At 42.7% G+C, this 18489-nt stretch overlaps 2 long non-coding RNA genes across 3 annotated transcripts; one reads left to right on the forward strand and one right to left on the reverse strand.

Moving 5' to 3' along the window:
- Positions 1 to 2312: 2312 nt before the first annotated feature.
- LOC121036998 (uncharacterized) lies at positions 2313 to 16314 on the forward strand. 2 transcript variants are annotated; one of them, XR_005793563.1, is made up of 3 exons: positions 2313 to 3671; positions 10060 to 10169; positions 16154 to 16314. It is a non-coding gene; the product is annotated as an uncharacterized LOC121036998 (long non-coding RNA). The 2 variants fall into 2 exon arrangements; XR_005793564.1 differs by lacking the exon at positions 16154 to 16314 and adding an exon at positions 10843 to 11190.
- LOC121037004 (uncharacterized) lies at positions 9892 to 16678 on the reverse strand. Its single transcript, XR_005793566.1, has 2 exons — positions 16310 to 16678; positions 9892 to 10111 (listed from the first exon to the last, which is right to left on the reverse strand). It is a non-coding gene; the product is annotated as an uncharacterized LOC121037004 (long non-coding RNA).
- Between the last annotated feature and the right edge of the window lie 1811 nt (positions 16679 to 18489).

Genomic DNA, 18489 nt, shown 5'->3' on the forward strand with positions numbered 1-18489 from the left:
TGCGTCAATTTGGCAAGGCTATGTATGGCGCCAGTTGTATGGTCAAACACCAGTCTCGGTGTCGCTATGAAGGCATTTTTAGATCTGATTAACATTTAAATCGGTAGCTTTTGGTTCTGTTTCTCTGGGGAAACCTGACTAATACAGCGATGTTTTTTGTTTTTCTGTTTTTGTTTTCATAAACATTATGTGGTATTTACAGAAATTTTATAATTAAACACCTTCCTTTCTTTATGATTAGAGAATGGGAGAAACCTGAAGACCCAAAGTTGGAAATCACAGCAGCCCTGGACCAAATGTCTGTGGGATGGATGGAAGTCGTGCAGGAGTAGATGAGGAAGTGTGTGGGTCGGGAAAACCCCACAGAGCTTTCCCCTTGGCCTGGAATTCCCTTTCCTTACATAGTCCCCTATTGTATTCTTTCTGAAACCACTCAAAACAATAGGCGGTATGACAAGCACTCAAAAAATGTTAGAGGCATTTATTATTATTTTAGGGGAAGATACGTCTTCCCCCATTCATAGTATTTCCTTTTATGTGGAGGCAACTCTGCTAGGGGAATGATCTAGGCTGTACCCGCTTCTCTCTGCTCCCAGATGGCTGTGTTTAGGACAAGAAACAGAGTGTATTAGTCTCTTAGGGCTGCAGTAACAAATGGGCACACAGAGTGCCTTAAAATTATAGAAATGTGTACGTTTACAGTTCTGGACACCAGAAGTCCAAAATCAAGGTGTGGACAGGGTTGGTTCCTTTCTGAGGCTCTGAGGAAGTGTCTGTCCCATGCCTCTTTCCCTGCTTCTGGTGATTGCCTGTAGTCTTTGGTGTTCCTTGGCTTGTCGATGCATCCCACTAGGCTCTGCCTTCATCTTCACATGGCCTTTTCCTATATTTCTTCTGTTGTCCTCTTCTAAGGACAACTGCCGTTTGATTTAGGTCCCACCTAAACCCAGGATGATCTCATCCCAAGATCCTTAACTTAGTTACATCTGCAAAGCTTTTTTTTTTTTTTTTTTTTTTAACAAATGAGGTCACAGTTACAGATTCTGGGTGGGACCACCATTCAACCTACTACATCAACCCTGTGTATTCTAGCCTCTTCATCCCTTTTTCTTCTTGGGGTGAGCCTGCCTGCTAAAGATATGTCTTCTGCTCTGAGTCTCTCATGGACCACACGTTGTAGGTTTTACAAGGGTCTTGCCCTCTGTCAGGAAGTCTGCCTCTGCTGTGCAATCCTGTGACTGCATGGATAAATCTGTGTAATTCTGGGTTCAGAATTGGAAACCTGCTTACCTGCAGCCATAAGCCATATATATGTATATATACATTTTTTGAGAGAAGGTGCAAGTAAGCAAGGGGCAGAGGGGGAGGGAGAAAGAAAGGGGGGGGGGGAGAATCCCAGGAGGGGCAGAGAGAGAGAAGGGGAGTAAGAGAGAGAGAGAAGCAGGGCCTGTGCTCACCCAAGGTGGGGCTCAAGCTCAGCTGATATGGGACTCGAATTCACGGACTGTGAGATCATGACCTAATTCAAAATCAGATGCTTCACAACTGAGCCACCCAGCCTCCCAAGCCTTATTCTTCAATATCAACCATATCAAGTAAAGGTGATAGTTTGGTTTCCCATCTGCCTAATCCCTCTATATTATTTTTCAATTAGTTCAGAATCTAGGAAGGGAAGAAATGTGCCCTTTTCCTGGCTCCCTTGAAAAGTCGATTACTATTACTTAAGGCTCAGCTCAAACGCCACTCAGTTTCTAAACTCTTCCCTCACTCTCACAGGCAAACTCGGCCATCTTTTCTGGGCCTCCACGTTCTTTCGTATTATCTTGTTAGTACTTTTTTCCCATTGGAGTACAGTTGTTCACAGACTGTCTCCCATTCTGCACCTCCTGAACCCCATTCCATTGTGGTCCATGAACATGTGATCAGGATGAGCAAGGACTACGTTTTGCTATGTATGATAGCAAACACACGACATCCTTCCAAGAATACAACACAGAATGCATGGTCAGCCAACATGTATCCTGTTACCCTGCTGTACTCTTGACTTCACTGTCATCTTGGTTTTCTCTGCTGTTAGGCATTGTGCATAAGAAAGAAGACCTCGCTTTCTTTTCTGAAAGTGGGATCCAAAGTATCTTGTACTTCTTGTCAAACCAACATGGGGGCTTTGCCTACTAAGAAAGGGTGCCATTTATACTGCTTTATGTATCTTAAAATTGAGGATTTTTCTTTTGCCTTTGAAAGGTTGGGAAATACAAAAAATGCATACAAATGTAAAACTCGTATATCATCTCACCATGCCAAGCCCCCCTCACCTTGTCTTTCCAGTTTATTCTCTCTCAACTCTGTAAGTGAGTGTATAATTATCTCACTAATAATACTATATAACTTGTGTGTGCTGATTTTTATTTAACATTATATCAATAAGCATTTTCTCTTGCCATGATATATCCTCCAAATTTACGATTCTCTTAGAAGGTTGTATAATATTCCTTCTTATAAATATAATTTGTCCAACTATTTTTTTTCTTTCGGGGGATTCAAGTTGTGTTTAACTTTCAGCTATTTAAAATAACTTTTAAAAGTCTATTTCAAAAATCGATTATAACTGACATTATTTGCAGCAAAGCGGAACAGTTGACATAAACTCAATATGGCAAACAATATACTGTGCTGTACTGGAACACTGTACTGGAGGAGGGTCAAATGATAAGATTGCCAGCCTCAGCTACAACCCTCTTGTGATGCAAGCGGCTGCAGACCGTGCTGTCTGCACATGAGGTAAACCTCAGCCCCGCTTCCTTGGCTACAGCAGATTGAACTGAGAATTGACGCCTGACCCAAAGGCAACCATTCATGGAATATCCAAGTAGCCAATGAAATGGGCTGATGCAAGAGCTCCGCCCCCGGTGGTCAGTTTCCTAGACGTGACCGGCCAGTGGAACAGAACCTCTTTCACGCAATTAGAATTTGGGACGTATTGGGTGTGGGAGAGGGGGAAGTAATGAAACGGTAGGGTGGAAATGGGCAGACACCCTGAGAACCGTCAGAAAGCCCTGTCCACATGGCGCTGGGAGCCACGACAAAACAGGAACAACGGCGTGGAGGAAAAGAAGTGCAGAGAGGGTTTGGCAGCGTGAGCAGAGAAAAGCAGAGGCAGAGCGCAGCTGAGTCACTATACTGGCAGAGCATTAGAGAGGGAGCAACAGATGCCTACTGCTGAAGCAATGTCAAGAAAAACAGGTGGCTGGAGGTATACTGTGTCCTGAACGACATTCCCAGCTCCGCCAGGCAGCTGTTAAAACTGCTTCCTGCTCTTCCCCACTTCCTCCGGTATCCTTGCAATGAACCACGTTAACCCGAGTCACCAGAGCACATCTCTCTTCCTGGCAACCTGAAAAAGCCTGATCAACGCCATGTAATATTCATATCTCTATTATGGCACGTATCAGGTGGCGTTATGATGATTTGTTTTTATGATTCTCCCTGACTACACTCCTTAAGGTCAAGAACTGTGTTCAGTGCCTTCTTAAAACATCCTCAGCAACCGGATAGTATACCAGCACATAGGAGGTGCTGGCGAATCGTTGGATGAATGACTGGAGAAAAGTGTGAGTGTGCATGTGGCCAAAAGAGCCACGGGAAGTTCAGTTAGCATTCCTCTAAAGGAGGTAAGTTTTTGGTTTTTGATTTTGTCTGCCATTCATTTGGGGGTACAAAACCATTTAATGTCATGAATTTTATTTGACACGACGGCTAGGCAAAAATTCCGCTTTAACTTTGTTGTAAATGAGCCACATTAATTTTTTAAATGTATTTATTTACTGAGCATTCATTGAGTCCTGCCTCATATCAGACATTATACTAAGCTCTTAGTATACATTATACTGTGCTATATGAGGAGAAAGCATGCAATGAGACAGAGTCCCAGCCTTATGGAGCTTTTCAGTCTAGGAAGGAAATAATGTCATCCACACCAAGAAAAATAAAATAATGTAGCATGGCTGCAGTGGGGCAAAATACTAGGGAAACGTTGCTGAATGCCATTTTAGAGAAGACACTGGAAAGCTACATAGAAAAGGCTATCTATTGGGGCGCCTGGGTGGCGCAGTCGGTTGAGCGTCCGACTTCAGCCAGGCCACCATCTCGTGGTCTGTGAGTTCGAGCCCCGCGTCAGGCTCTGGGCTGATGGCTCAGAGCCTGGAGCCTGTTTCCGATTCTGTTTCTCCCTCTCTCTCTGCCCCTCCCCCGTTCATGCTCTGTCTCTCTCTGTCCCCCCCCAAAAAATAAATAAATAAACGTTGAAAACAAAAAAAAAGGCTAGCTATTAAGGATGTAGCCGTATCTTTTAAAACAGTGGTTAATAATACTCTCTATATTGTCAGTTTAGTAAGACATGATCATTAAACCAAACTTTTCTTTTCTCTTCTTTTCTTCCTTTCTTTTCTTTTCTCTTTTAATTCCTTTCCTTTCCTTTTTTCTTAAGTTTATTTATTTTGAGAGAGAGAGAGCACAAGCGGAAAAAAAGGCACAGAGAGAGTGAGAGAATCCCAAGCAGGATGCACACCATTAGCACAGAGCCTGACATGGGGCTCCATCCCATGAATCATGAGACCATCACCTGAGCAGAAATCAAGAGTCAGACACTTAACTGACTGAGCCACCCAGGCACCCCAAACCTAACTTTTCAACATTACTTAGAGTATAATAGGTTGTGAGCTCCCAAATTTACTTTTTTTCTGGTAATAGTTATCCCCAGTGTCAGAGCAAGGTGTTATTATTACTATTTCAACTGAGATGAGAAATCAATATTTTCTTCAAAAGGAAACTTTGCAAAATAGGACTCTGATATAAGAGTTACATTACTGGCTGATTTTTTTTTTAATTTTTTTTTTCAACGTTTATTTATTTTTGGGACAGAGAGAGACAGAGCATGAACGGGGGAGGGGCAGAGAGAGAGGGAGACACAGAATCGGAAACAGGCTCCAGGCTCTGAGCCATCAGCCCAGAGCCCGACGCGGGGCTCGAACTCACGGACCGCGAGATCGTGACCTGGCTGAAGTCGGACACTTAACCGACTGCGCCACCCAGGCGCCCCCTTTTTTTTTTTTTTAATGTTGATTTTTGAGAGAGCGCAAGCAGGGGAGGGGCAGAGAGAAGAGGACAGAGGATCGGAAGCAGCTCTGAGCGCTAAAGTCAATGAGCCGGATGTGGGGCTTGAGTTCTCCAACCAGGAGATCACAACCTGGGTTGAAGTCCCTCACACAACCTACCGACTAAGCCACCCAGGCACGCCAATGGCTGATGTTTATTAATAAGCCGAATGTGTCCAATTTGGCAATGTGGGGTTATAATATCACTGTGCTTCCTTGCTGATAACATGTCAGCAGTTTGGTTGAAACTTCAAATTGTGACTCCAATAGCAAAACAACATGTATTTTACTGTATTCAAACTTTGAAGCTTAGTTACTCAGATATTGGAGTTAAAAAAAATGATACTGTTGAATTTATCATCATATATTACACTTATATTTGAGAAGCATCTTCCTGGAGAACACTCAGATTAGCAAAGGAGCCTCTTCATGGTTTCTGAAATTAAACTTTGAAATAGAATTTCCTGTTACTCAAACTTTCGGTCTACTTTCAACTCTGGCACAAATCTAACTGAAGAGTATCCTGGGTGTTCCAGGCATGCTGTCTAAAAAACGGTTACTATTTGCAACCACTCCCTTATGTGAATCAGGATTTTCTCAATACTGTGCAAATAAAATACAGAAGCAAACTGAGTATTAAGACTGATATAAGCCTGTAATTGACATCCCTTATCCCTGATTTAAAGTTTTCACGTTATATTTGTACAACAGAGTCAACTGTGTTGTTTTTACCTGCTGGGCATCCCTCCTTCCTTCTGGTAGCAGCACCTCTGCTTCCCTCTGAGGCACCACCTGCCTCCACACTCAGTCCGTGGGGACCCTGGGCTTACGCAGGACCCCCCAGGGCCGCTCAGTAGGCACCATTGCCAGACCACAGTGACAGGTGAAGGGATAGGCATGTGAGCCAGGCCAGGCCACTGAGGCTTCATTCTGAGACTGTGTTGGGCTCTCATAGGAAGGAGATTGCAACTGTAAGCTCAGAGCTGCTGGGGCCCATCACCGGGAGGAAGCCCTTCTTGAGAATTGAGCAGCCAGTAGAGAGGGTGCTGAACTGCATGACAATGGGCAAAAAGCTTTGATCTCTTCCTTTAGCCTCTCCTGAATCCCAGAACCACTTCGACTCAGGTCATGATCTTGAGTTTGAGCCTCGTGTCAGGCTCTGCGCTGACGGCTCAGACCCTGGAGCCTGCTTCGGATTCTGTCTCTCTCTCTCTCTCTCTCTCTCTCTGACCCTCCCCTGCTTGTGGTCTGTTACTCTCTCTCTCAAAAATAAACATTAAAAATTTTTTTCTTAAAAGTAAATAAATCTTTCTCATGCCCTACTTTTTGTTTCTTCCCTGAGTTAGTTGAGATCGGATTTTCTGTCACTTGCACTCGGAAAAAAATCTTCACTAATGTGCAGGCAATGATCATTTTTCCCATTGGTTAATTTAAGAAGAAGCAAAATGTAATAAAGCTGAGATTATAAAAGTAAGTTTGTACCAATAAATCATCACTTCTCTTGGTTGTATACATTCAGTTTCATGCAGGGATCACTTGACCAAAGTTCTGTTGAACTATAAAAATTTAAAAACAAATGTAAAATGCAAAAATATAACATGTGTACAACCCCCTGGCCTGCAAAACTAAGGTCAAGTCCATGCATAGTAAGTCATTCCAGACCATTTGCCCCCCAGCCTGACCTACCTTTCCAGCCTCAGGCCTTATACCCCCTCCTTGCTGGAATTCTAGCACTCTCTCTAGCTGCCTTTGCCCCTCAGCTCTTCAAAGTCTTGCTTAGCTTGTGTCTGCTCAGAATACCATGCTTTTCTATTGTTGGTTCTTTTACTCCTTCGTTATGGTTCAGTTAAATAGCACCTTTGCAAAGTCTTCCAGAATCTCCCCATGTAAAACGAATTGCTCTTCCTTCTGGTTGGCCGCCATCACAGTCTGACCTATGTTGTTGCGGGGCGTACATAAATGCCTTTGTTCTAATCCAGAGTCTCATGAGCAGGGTCTACTTCTTATTCATATGTGTATCCTTCTTGTTTCAACTCTGGCACCTACTCGATGCTCAATGCATATTTGTCAAATGAAATGTCAATGCTGGGGCTTGGAGTAGCTCATACTCTTATTGCTCTCCTGGGTGCTACAGACCCTTCTCATCTAGGGTTCCGAGGGACCTGTATACACATAGTAGCAGTACCATCAACATTCAAAGTCACCAAATACCATAAATGACCTGTGTGCCACCCATTCAAAGAGTCCCAGTCCAAGGATGACTTTTATTAGCTCTATTTATTGGTCCAAACATAAACTGCTTGGTTTTAATGGGGCCTTGAGCCAAATATAATACTGCACAGATCAAAGAACCTCCAAGGCTATTCATTGCTGTGGATGCCACCATTCTCCATCAATTTGTATTTTGGCTTAGTGGTCTAGTAGTTTTCCCTGACTTGTCTCTATTTATCACAGGAATGGGAGATGCTTATCCAAGGAATTTACAAGTATTTCACAACACATTCAACTGTCAGGAGGCTTGCTTCATATCCAGCCATGCTGGGTGTGTCACCATCTTGGGGCATCACTCATGCTTCGTGTCACCTTCATTGGACTGCTTAATTGACTTGTGTGTTTTAGGCCATCTGAGCTGACAGTGACTTCCCATGCTGCTTTCGTGAATATTAACCACTCTCAACTTAAGTTGGACTTGTTGGGCAGCATGAAATGTCCTGAAACTGTCCTTCTCCTTTTCTGGATGGACTTTCTTGGGGATCAAGCACCCTGCCCCACTACCTGTTGAGGGAAGACTATGACAATGGACACTTTACCCTGTATCACAGTCAAGCCATCCTCATGCTTGGAAGGGAATGCTTGTCTAGCAGAATTCATTTGTCTAACTGGTGGGTAATTGGTTTTGATAGCCCAGTTCCTACTGAATGATTAAGAATGTTTTCTTTGTGAAAACAGCCTTGCCAGAGGAGTAACAATAGACATGCTAGGGTTGTTGGGATGCCCCAGGGCCAGTCCAGACTCATCAACACCAAACTCCTACCTTTGGGGCTGAATTCTGCTGGATTGTCAGTGGGAGTAGGGAGGAGGCAAGGGAGGTGACAAGGTTCTATTCCCTTGGGCATTCCTACTTTGTTGGACAATGCAAGCAACTTGCAGGCTGGAGAACACTATTTGGGACATGTGCTAACATAAGCACCCTGATTTTCCAGTAGTCAACACATCTGAAATCATTTTATTTTCAAATTGATCTTTTTTTGTTGATTTGGCCATCTGTTGGTAACCCTCTCTGGGTTTACCCAGTTACCCCCTTCCTGGCAGTTGTGACCAGGGAAACATTACAGGAATCATAAAATCAAAGAGGGAGAGGGATGCTTAGAGTACATGTGTTGCTTTTTGGGATTAAAACCTAAAACATTCAGAAAAAAAAAAATTTCCCTCCCATTCTCTTTAGATCTTTTGTTGTTGTTTTACTGAAAATGTACAATTACACCTGTTTTAGAATGTGGAATGAAATAACTAAGAAAATATGATCATAAATGGCTACTCTGTGATCTTGGGAATCCATTCAGGGCATTCTATTGTTAAGAAAAGGGCAGGAGTTGGGGGTGCCTGGCTGGCTCCGTCCATAGAGCATGCAACTCTTGATCTTGGGGTTGTGTATTCAAGCCCCACATTGGGTATAGAGGTTATGAAGAAAGAAAGAAAGAAAGAAAGAAAGAAAGAAAGAAAGAAAGAAAGAAAAAGGCAGGAGTGTTGGAGTCTGCTGCGCATGGGTTCGAATCCTATCACTGCCAGGCTGAGAGACAGAATATGTATCCAAGTACACAGTTCCTAAGAGTGTTGTTTTTTGTACTCAAAGAACATTTTAAAATGTGAAACTAAATAAAGAATATTATTCTTGAGCCCTTGCTACGTATATACACTATGCAGGAGTAAACTGCTTACTATCCCCAGAGATTCTACCATCTTTGTAAGAGAAGGCAGTGGTCCGCAGCTCCCTCCTTTGCTTGCGGACTTCCCCTTGTTGCATTTCGATCTTGAGATTGGTGGATGTCTTCCCGTATCCTCAAAGGACTTATGGTTTAGTGGACACTGAGAGTAGCATCCACTTGTTCCTGCAGAGATTTGAAACAAGGGGCTTATTGGCCATCTCACTCAAAAGGCCCTAGACAGAGAGAAGGAGAAGGAGGAAGTCAAGAGATTTGGGAGTTGGAAGGAGATGAGTACTCTCTGTATCTGCCTGGCAGAGGAAAAGCTCCTAAGTGCAGAAAACATAATGACTGCCTTTGTTTGCTGGAAGGTTGCTGGTGTCTCTGGTTTTCAAGTTTTTGCCTGCTTCTATGAAGCAGGCAGAAAGCAAAAGATGTTGGATTCCCTTGAGTCCAGCAATTTGTAGTGCCATGATATTAAAAAATTATTTTCATTTGTTGGAATGCAAATTCAAGAGGGAAATGTGGGATTGTTGCGTAAATGCGTGGTATTTTTAAGCCTGGTAAGTCAAAAGCGTTATAACGTTGTAAGAAAGCCACAAAGTGTGAAACATTTTCATGCTATTAGCCTCATAGAGTCATCTTAATCATGTAATGCGCACTCAAAATATCGCAGGCGTTTCTCCTCCCGCCCCTTTTCCATTTCGAGTCGGGGAGGGCAAAAGAAAAGTCTTTTCCTCCCCTTATGCTTCAAAAAATGTTAGTAGCTACCTTTGTGTAATTGATTTTCATACGGAGGTAAAGGCACGGATTCCGCTTTGGCTTGAATGCCAGCTCCACCTTTTAGTAGAAGCCTCTTAACCTTGCAGTGATGTGGTTTCGTATAAAATGGCGTTTTTGTGAAGATTCAGTGAGGGCATGTGTGAAGTGTTGGCAATGGAAGCCTTCTGTGACTGTAATCCATTCTTCTTCTATTCCATCAGTTCATCCTCACAAACATTTTATGAGGAAGATAAAGCAGGCGTCGTTAATGTCCTGGTGGGGAAGAGAAAGCTCAAAATGACACAGTACCTTTCCTGGGAGCACATATTTCGTAAGTTACAGAAGTGGGATTCAAATTCAAGTGTTCTGGCTTTCCACCACATCTCCCCGAATCTCAGGAAATTCCACATTTTTTATATTCTCCTTAATGCTCAGGGAGTGAATTGAGTTCACCTATTGGCAGAATAGGGCTTCTTCACAAATATGTAATTATTGGTTGAATAGAACTAAGAAGCAGGTTTTTACCTAAAGTAGTATTTGGTCAACATTCCCTGATACGATATCACAGACATTCAAGCATTTTACAAGAATATTTTTCCCTTTTAGAGGCACCTGCTTGGCTTAGTCTGAAGAGTGTGCCGCTCTGGATCTTGGGGTTGTGAGTTCGAGCCCCATGTTGGGTGTAGAGATTACTCAAAAATACAAAAATTGGGGCGCCTGGGTGGCTCAGTCGGTTAAGCATCCGACTTCGCTCAGGTCATGATCTTGCGGTTCATGAGTTCGAGCCCCGCGTCGGGCTCTGTGCTGACAGCTCAGAGCCTGGAGCCTGTTTCAGATTCTGTGTCTCCCTTTCTCTCTCTGCCCCTCCCCCGTTCATGTTCTGTCTCTCTCTGTCTCAAAAATAAATAAATGTTAAAAAAAAATTTTTTTTTTTAAAATACAAAAATTAAAAAAAATATATTTTCCCTTTTAGAGTAACCAAGTGTTTTATTATTATCTTTTAGGTTAGATTAAATAAAGACCACTGGTGCTTGAAACACTATTATGCCAAATCCACCAACTAAGTGTGAACAGGTTCACATGCCCGATGATAGAACACAAAAGCCACATTACAAATGATGCAGTCATTGAAAATGAAGCATTTGTACAATCTGAAAGTATGATTAATCTTGTAGCAGATTGATTTCCATATCTCTTGTCCATAATGTAGTTATTCTCACTTTACATCAAAAAACTGAAGCCTGAATCGCCCTCCTAGGGCCTGAAGAAGAGCATCTACGACAGGAAACTAAACCTTGGAAGACATCTCTTCATTTTGTTGAAACCTTGGAAGCCCTCAAAGGGGGTGGGGAGGTGGGGGGAGTGATGGGGAGTGAGGGAGAAGGAGGTAGTCAAAACCGGCTGCAGCCTGGAAGGACAAAGCTGAGGGACAGGAGCTGCGGGGACAGAGTGCTTGTCAGGAATAGATAAGGTTGCCGTGAGGAAAGTTTGTACTATTTCTTTTAAGTTTTAAGGAAACATTTCCAAGTTGATTTCACAGAATTTTATCACTGGGAGAAAATTTAGAACTTATGAGCCATTTTTTTTTCACTTTTTTTTTTTTTTTTTTTTGGTGGATTGAGACCCAGAAGGATCAGTAGTTTCCCCAATGTCATAGTGCAAGTAAAACATGGCCAAGTCAAGACTAGGTCTTTTGACTCCCTTTTTGATTGAATCCTGAACTTGGTACATTGTTGATACTCCACAAATACTGGAAAGAAGGAAGGAGGGAAGAAGGGAAAGAAAAGGAGGGAAGGAAGGAAGCAAGGAAGGAAGGAAGGAATGGTTTTTTCATTTGTGGACCTCAGTTTTGTACCCCAAATTAAGAAAAAGGCAAAAGACATTGTGGTGGGCTTTGTAGTTGGGCACAGAAATTTAGAAAGCCAAGTTTCTAGTTACGGTACAGATTGAGAAATATCAGAGAAATGACCGCACTTCTTTTTTAATTTTTCCATTTACCAAGGGATAATCATTCATCATCGATGTGTTTGATCAGAAGGTCAGGTTCTGAAGCCAGCCACAAGATGAAGGCCACAGATAATCAAAACTGCCCTTGAAACTCTCTTAGGGAGGAGCCGTGCCAGAAACTGGTATACTGTTTCTCAGCCAACACCTCCCCCCATCCCTGTCTCTCTCTCTCTCTCTCATATAATCAAACTTACAAAAGTTAAATGCATGTAAAATTTGCCTTCACTGTTCTACCTAGTCTACAGGGAAGACTGAACTAAGCACTAATAAAATATTCTAGAATCAAGATCTATATTAAGGGTATTTATTTAATTTGGTGGAGCATCTTAGTTAAAGAAGAGATGACTAGCGTCTAGAATCAGATAATTTTTTATTTATTTATTTATTTATTTTTTGCTGTGGAGGCTTCAAAAGGGGGAATTTTTGTATGAATGTCCCTGAGAAAAGGAAAATGAATTTTATGACTACTGAATTTAGGGAAATTTAAATGCAAAAGGAAATCAATCTCTGCTGCCCTTGCCCTCCTCTCCCCCTCCCTTAAACAACAAAAACAAAATTCCTGGTTTTCTCCAACTTCCTCTTCAAGACTTGATTCAGGCATCAAAGCCTTCTATGGCGACCAGTTTCCTCAACAAACTGCTTGGTGCTCTTTCTGCCTCCCTCTTCCTCTTCCTTTCCCTTCCTCCTACCCACTTCTCCTCCTAAATCTCCATCCCACTCTTGTTTGTGTAGCAGCTCACAGTGGATACAAACCATCGTCTTAGGGAGGCCTTGGTAAAAATTTATTAAAAATTAATCAACTCCCGTAGACACTACAGAGGACTTTGGACAGAGATCTAGCTGATTTCCTGGAGCAGTACCTGGGGAATAATTTTTTTGGCTCCAAAAGGATGATATTTTAAGTTGTTATATATTTGCTGATCTTGGGGAGATTGTTGGAACCATCCAGTGTGCACAGGAAGCTTGGGCTCTTGGCCCAGTCGGCTCAGAGTCTAAATATTTGGAGGATGAATACTTGGAAGTGCATTTAAACATTTAAAGCATTTTATTTGTTTTTCCAGTAAGTTTCATTGTTAGTGTGATATAATTCTGCAGTAAGACTCTATCTGCTGAAGGCATAGGCCTCCTGGACAAGTCCAGGCCCAGGCTCCACCTTGAGTCTTGACTCAAAGCCAGAGGTGTATGTCTACTGGCCAACGTCCATGCCCCTGAAGTGGGTTATTATTACAGTCATTCACCATCAATGCCCATGTTCTAAAGCCATGTTAAGGGTCTGACCCAACTCTCCACTGAAACCAAGAATGGAACTTACACACACACACACACACACACACACACACACACACGCACACACACACACATCATTTTCCAAACCAAATGCTGTAGTGGTTCCTTACTTTTGTCAGTACTGGATCTTTACTACTATTGCCAACTTTCAGCTCTACCCTGATGATCATCTGTGGTCAGTTTTCCTCTCCAGCCTACCAGGCAACATACCTCTGGACTGGTAAATGCTTAGAGAATACAAATTAATATGAACGCATTAGATTATGTAAAATGTAATTAGGGAAGCAAATTTGCTGTAAAAGCAGCCTATGTGTTTATAGAACTCTGAAGCAATTGTAAGCAATTGGAGGATTGTCCATGTTTTTTAGACCCACAGATATACTCTAGAACCTAAATTACATGAATCGTTTGCCCATCCCAATCAAATTATCTAGATAATTGCTAAATACCTACTTTGCTGTGCTATAGAGTCACAAGCTCTTGTTGTCTCAATGGGATGGGAGCGAGCATCGAGTTCATTTCTGAAATTTGAAGTAGAAAGGGGTGGGGTGGGGTGAGTGTGGGTGTGCACCTGGTCTGTTCATTGCCACGGCAAGGTGTCTTAGACAACACGGTAATAACCGTCTTGATAGAATTGGGGATGTGATAGCAACAGTAAAAATTATATTAAACTGGGCCTAATGCCAGACTGTCAGCCTCAGATAAACAAAGTACAAGAGAAACATTTCAAAAGGGACTTTTGTGAATCAAGGAAGCAAAACAGGCCACAGAGGTACTCGCTTGAAGGGACAATGCTTTCACCTCTTTGCAAAAGCTTTGCCCGACCTAATTAAAATGCCCAATCTAATTAAAAATCTAACCGTAATCCCTCTGGAAGCCTCTTGCTCCACCCCTTTCCATTGTCAAGATGCTCAGTAGGGCATCCCACAGCTGAAAACTTATTGAACCGGAGTCTATTTGAGCACACACATATAATTCCTAGCCGACTGAGTTGGAGCAAGGACGCTGGTGATTCGTCCAGTGGATGGTGGTGTCTCACTCAGCAATGATGTATGACGTGGATTCGTACAGAGTGGCCATCTGCCATCGGGGAGGGCGGTAGACAGAATCTGTTCCACTGTGGCAGATGATTCCCCAGTGCTGGCCAGCTGGCTTCAAGTGGACAAAGTTGGACAGGCCAAGTGATGCCCCAGCAACCCTCTGGGGAAATAAGTCAAGGGCTTCTTCCTTATGTGCCTAAATTTATTTCCGTCTTCTTCACTCAAACACGTACCCCACGGAGCTGACATGAAACAATATAATTTGGAATGTGGGGAAGAGAGAGGAGGCATGTGCCCATCATGAGGGCTAGCATTTGCTGGTCTTAATAGGAGAGGTAACACTGAGTTTCCTGGTAGCCTGGGCAAAGAGGAGACCTGATAAATCATAGTTCATGTTATCTGAGAAAAGAAGCAAAATCATTTCTTGGAAGAAATAAAGCTTCTGAACACAGTTGTCAAATCTATTTTTGACATTTGACTTGATAGAGCGGAGAAGATAAATTTTTCAGAGTATATGTAACAAAATGTCAAACTACTTGAATGCTCAGCCTTCTGGCAGGGAAAGGACCAGAACACAATGAATAATGAGAAGTAGGCAGCATTCAGCAGTTCTGAGATTGGTTGATTTAACTTTGCCCTCTAACACTTGCCTCTCAAATTCTATGTCAAAGAAGTATCTGCACCCCTATGTTCATTGCAGCCAAATTTTTTAAAGTGTTTTTTTTTCAGATACAAATTTAACACTGCAATTAAAACCAAGTCTTGAATGTCTTCATATTCAAAACACAGGGCACTTACTTTTCTCTGCATTGTTAGGCAAAAACATAAAAAATATAAATATTTGTTTCTACTCAGGAAGGAAGACAATCAATAGAAATATTTTCTTTTTTAATAGAAATATTTTCTAGGGCGCCTGGGTGGCTCAGTTGGTTAAGCATCTGACTTCAGGTCAGGTCATGATCTCATAGTTCGTGAGTTCAAGTCTCACACTGGGTGAGCTCCAGCCCTACTCAGGGTCAACACAAGCCCCGCTTTGGGTGAGCCCCGCTTCTCTCTCTCTCTCTCTCTCTCTGTCTCTCTGCCTTCTACTCACTTCTGCCCTCTCTCTCCCTCTTTCCAAAAAAAAAAAAGAAATATTTTCTAATTTATTCTTCATTGCATACCCACATATATACTTACTTGCACAAATTCACATTCACCAAAAAGAACCCCCCGCAATAAAAACAAAAATAACAAAATAATCCTTCAAATCATATCTACACTTTGCATTTCAGCAAACAAACAAAGATCCTGGGAGTAAGTGCAAAATGCAAAGCTCATTGAAAGAAAAATGGTGAACAACATTATTAATATACTAAGTATTAATAGATGGTGTTCTCTGCTTCTCTAGAACTTTGGAACCATATTTGTGGCCACATTATTTACAATTACAAAGACATGGAAATAATCTGAGTGTCCATCAATGGGTGAATTGCATGAGAAAATATGGAGTATATATGCAATGGAATATTATTCAGCCATGAGAAAGAAGGAAATCCTGCCATTTGCAACGGCAAATGGACCTGGAGGGCATGATGCTAAGTGACATAAGTCAGACAGAGAAAGACAAATACTGTCTGATGTCCCTTATATGTTGAATCACAAAGGAAGGAAGGGAGGGAAGGAGGAAGGCAGAAAGGGAGGGAGGGAGGGAGAAAAAAGAGAAAGAAAAAACAGAAATTCATAGAAAAAGAGACCAGACTTGTGGTTACTAGAAGCCAGGGATGCTGGGTAGGGAAATTGGAGGAAGGTAGTCAAAAGGTACAAACTTCCAGTTATAAGATAAATAAGTCCTAGGGATGTGATGTACTAAATAATGACTAGAGTTAACATTGCTCTATAGTATGTAGGAAAGTTGTTAATAAAGTCCTAATAGTTGTCATCTCAAGGAAAAAAAAAAAAACCAAACATTTTTTTTTCTTTTTTTCTTTTCTATCTGTAGGAGACGATCAACATGAACTAAACTTATTGTGGCTATCATTTCATGTCAATCAAATCATTACACCATACACCTTGACCTTATACAGTGCTGTATATCTATTCTATACCAATAACACTGAAAAAAAAAACCCAACCTAATAAAATATTGATTTTTTACCTTTTTCTCTTTGTGTATCTGTATTTTCTACAATTTTCCCACAGTGAAGGCAGAGGGCATTGTCATGCAAACGTGCTGGTTCTGAGTATCTTGGACCTGAGATCCTTTCCTCGCCCTTTCTCCCCTGGCTTGGATTCAGGGCGCCTGACGCTCCAGGCTCACGTTCTCAGGCCCCTTGTCAGCCGGCTCCTAACCGGGTTTGGCCCACAGGAGGGTCTGGTGGGCGTGTGGAGAGCAGGAGGAAGGGGAAGTCGGGGTGTTTCTCCCTCTCCCGCTGTACTGAGGTGGCGTCTCTGGCAGCTGCTGCCTCTCTCCCTTGGCTCCAGCTCCCGGCCGGCCGGAAGCCTGTCATAGTCCCAGCTTCCTCTGGGCAATCCCGGGCCCTGGGCTTGGGTGGCACCACCTCCTCCCTTTGTCTCTCCAGCCCAGGAGCGGCGGCAAGTTCCTGCTGTGGCTGGTCTCTGGATTGCCTCACAATCCCTTGTTTGGCTTCTCCATTTCTTTCATCTCCTCGCATTAAATTTCCTCTGTTTTAAATATTCAGAGTGGTTCCTGTCTTCCTAGCTGGGCTCTGACACAAAGAAACAAAAATGTGTTTGAAACACAAGTGAACGGGGCAAAGGATGTGGAAGAATTTGAGTCGGAGAAGGTCAAGAGGCATGTCCAATCGCGGTGCGCCAATTGGAAAGGGCTTCTGGTAACCTAAGGACTTTTTTAGGCACATTTATACACACACACACACACACACACACACACACAGCAGTTTTAGTTAGAGTTGTCGGCGCTGGGAGTAAAGGATAACAGTACGTAAGATCCAGGGGAAAACAAAAACAAAACCAAACCAAAAACTGAACAAACCCAAAGGATTCAGAGTTCTAAGTCATGAATTCAAGTTCCGACGTGTGGCGGGTATTGTGGTCGACTCTGTAGCACCCATTCCACCCCTCCCTCGCGGCATAGCAACCGTGGGGTTGGGAGGAGACCGATCCAATCCCCAGCCCTGGGCAGTGGCCTCGATCGACGTGGTCATTGGCTCACGCATGGATATGTATCCCATCCTAAGCCAATCAGCATGTGGCATTCCCTTGGCCCCTGATGTGATTGGATAAAGAAGTCCTTTCTCCTTAGTGTGGCAGGACCTGAACCGGCTTCAGCATTTGCTACTAAATGGAAAAAGAGCCTGAGGACAAAGCTGACACACAAAAAAAGGGTGAATCCAAGAGAGTCAGAATAAAACAGAGCAGGATTTCTAATCAAACTGTGCCAGAAGCCCACTGCCCCACAAGACTTTTTCTGTTACAGGAATTTCTATAGTTCCTTTAGTGTTGAGTTCATTTTGGCTTGTGTTTTCTGTTACTTGCAGCCAAAAGCATGCCAGTGGATACATAGAAATGTTGTCTCATTGGCTGTGTGTCCTTGGGCCAGTCACTTGATCTTTCTGGTCCTCAGTGTTCTCATTTATAAAATGGAACTAGTAAGACAGTTTACCTCAAGGGATTTTTGTGAGGATTAAGTGAGGTAATAAATGAGAAAGTGCTTTGGCAATTGTAAGCAGTTATTTAAATCTTTTTGTTATCACATAAAATTTTACACATAACACATTATCACACATAATGTGTTTTGCTAATATATGATTTATTTCCATTGTTAACATCGTTTTACCTCCCTCCTACATATACAGAACTTATTTTATCGAGCATATAGTTGTATAATACCTGCTTTATTGCTGTATCGCAAGGGTGCATCAGGATTAATCAGCAATAACCATTATTTCACTCTACGGCTCTAAATCATTTACTTTTGAAGTCCCAGGTGACCCATGGAAGCTCGAGAGGGCTTACCTCAAAACTCTCAGCCACGCGGAAATGAATTGAGTAACCCTTTGTGTGACCCCCCCTCGGCACTCACTTGTAAACGTGCGGTTTTGTCATTGCCGTCTGGAGCGGAGCGTGCAAGCGGGCGCGTGACATTCCGCCCCACGTATAAAAGTTTAGGTGCGTCCGAGAAGGACCAGCTGGTCACTTCTGCCCTTGCATTTTCGTGGAGCTGCTGCCCCGAGGATGTTGGGAACGTGAAGGGTAGTTTAGGCATGAACCTTCAAGAGGGCTGTAAAACCAAGAATTCCCAGGAAAGCAGCACACGGGTGTGTAGATTTTTGTAATAACAAAATATGAAGGGCA

The sequence above is a fragment of the Herpailurus yagouaroundi genome, unplaced genomic scaffold, assembly GCF_014898765.1.
Source record: "Herpailurus yagouaroundi ecotype Mexico unplaced genomic scaffold, PumYag 28, whole genome shotgun sequence".
Classification (NCBI taxonomy): Eukaryota; Metazoa; Chordata; class Mammalia; order Carnivora; family Felidae; genus Herpailurus; species Herpailurus yagouaroundi.